Genomic DNA, 2,558 nt, shown 5'->3' on the forward strand with positions numbered 1-2,558 from the left:
CTAGAGAGCAGGGCAGGCCTAGCCCAAGGAAGGTCTATTCGGCCACAGGTTTGGGCCACAGCCCCTAGTTTGGCGAAAAGTGGGGTGCATGCGGATGGCCTGGGCAGAGGACATAGGCAACCTTTGCCAATGGGTTCCTGGGCCCCGGGTCCTGTCCACCCGTGGTCATATGTGGATATGGGTGAAGCTCCAAACTGTAGGGATGGGATGTAACTGCCAACAGGGGCGAGCAGGTCCTGGGCGGGAACTGTGACAGAGGCTCCTGTGTGACATGTTTGACAGTGGAGGGGCAGGACGTGATGGAGGGGCCGTGTCCAGGCCATCTGTAAGAGGAGAGAGGGAGGCAGCTGGCAGTGGGTGTTCAGTAGGGGTGGCCGCAGAGAGCCTAGAGGCCCCCTATTCCCAGACGGACTCCCATCCAAGTCCTTGGAGAACCCCCTTAGTACAGCCAGGAGGGAAAACGGTCTGGAGGTTCTTCAAAAAATTAAAAATAGAACTGTGATATGATCCAGCTGTGCTAAGTATTTATCTAAAGGATATGGATTTTGCATTTTGAAGAGATATCTGCATTCCCGTGCTCATTACAGCATTGTTCATAAGAGCCAAGTTATGAAGTCAACCTAAATGTTCATGAATGAATGAATGAATCCAGAAAATGTGGTATATATTGACAATGGAACACTGTCAGCCTTTAAAAATAGAAAAGGCAATCCTGTCATTTGTGACAACGTGGATAAACCTGGAGGGCATTAACTGAAATAAACTAGGTACAGAAAGACAAATCCCACATGATCTCACTTATGTAGAATCCAAGAAAGGAATTCACAGAAGCAGAGAGTAGAATGGAGATTGTCAGGGGCAGACGAGTTGACTGAGGAGATGTGGGTCAAAGGATACAAAAGTCCAGTTAGACAGGAGGTATAAATTGAAGAGCTGCATTGTGCAACATGGTGACTAGAGTTAACAACAATGTGTTATTTACGTCTGTGAACCCGCAGAGAGAAGTCACTTGAGAATTGCTGAGACAGTAGATTTTAAATGTTCTCCCCACAGCAATAAGAGTTTGTTAAGTGAGGATTATGTGAATTAGCTGGACTTAGGCATTCTACAGTGTATACATATATCAAAACATCATGTTGCGCACATACATATATACAATTTTTATTTGTCAATTAATAAAACTTTGATAACAGAATGCCATTATGATATTGACTATTGAAGGTTATACTTTGAAAATTTTCTAATAGCAACATTGTATATTTACTTCATACTTTATATTACTTTATTCAGTTTACTGGGTTCTTATGAAATAAAATAATGCAACAAAAACAAAACACATCATCTTCTTTGTACATTTCTGGCAAGATACCTGCATAGTAAGTAATTTGGCTTTGCCCAAAGAGAGGTCTGGCCCCTTCTCTTGACTTCAGGGAGGTAACCCATGTCACACCTGACAGAGTGTCCTTGTGTAGAGCAGGGCAGACCACACTGGATCTAATGGAGAGGCTGCCCACACCTAACAGTCTCAGGGTGTGGGGTGATTATGCCAGAAAGACCAATCATGTAACTTAGGGTAGTGGCTTTGGTCCCCTGATATGAGTTTGTTTACCTGATGACTGACTTGACCCATGTGAGAAATCATCAGTTAGTCACGTCTACATAGGAAAGCCCTGGTCAGATCTCTGGACAGCAGAGTGTGGGTGGGCTTCCCTGGCTAAAAATACTCCTAGTGTGTTGTTGTGTATCCATGCAGGTAGGCTAACACATCCGGAGGACAGTGAAAGCTTTGCGTTTGTAAATCTCCCAGACTCAGCTCTGTGGGTCTCCTCCTTTGGCTGATATGAGTTTGTACCCTTGCCCTGTAATACACTATAACCGTGAGTACAATAGCTTCCACTGAGCTCTGTGAGTCCTTCTGTGAATTACTGTATCTGACAGTGGTTTTGTGAACGCCCCAAGCTTGCAAAGGCAGTTTTAAGGAATGTGCCATGGGACTTTGCAGTTTGGCTACCTCTGGGGAATACTCAACAGCCAATCTCCTAGCATACTAGTATTCTATAATATGCATCAGGATTAATCAATATGCACTTGGGCTTAGCTGCAAATTTATGAAAAATAATTAAAATATGTATCTGGTAAAATAAATACCAGTAGCTGTATGCATTCGGCCCTAACTAAATGCTAGGTACTAGACAAGTATTATTTGCTTGGTTTATCACACCAACCTGTGAAATACATAGTTATGCCTAATTCTAAGGAAGAAGATAAATAAAAAATTAAAAAAAAAAACCTAGTTGATTAGAATGCTACTCACACACTGTGTTGGGAGAGTGTTATTTAACAGAATAGACATGGTGACTATACTGTATACATAAACATGTGTAAAAGCTGTTTCTTAGAATGCTTTCTATACACTATGTTGCAAATAGTTTTATTCCAGAGACTGGATATGGTGGTAACACAATAATGCATATAGTGTAAAGACATGTTTAAAGATGTTTCTTAGAAAGCTATGTACACACTATGTTGAGATCAGTGTCATTTCCAAGAATGGATGT

Source organism: Pongo abelii, chromosome 7, assembly GCF_028885655.2.
Source record: "Pongo abelii isolate AG06213 chromosome 7, NHGRI_mPonAbe1-v2.0_pri, whole genome shotgun sequence".
In the NCBI taxonomy this organism is placed as follows: domain Eukaryota; kingdom Metazoa; phylum Chordata; class Mammalia; order Primates; family Hominidae; genus Pongo; species Pongo abelii.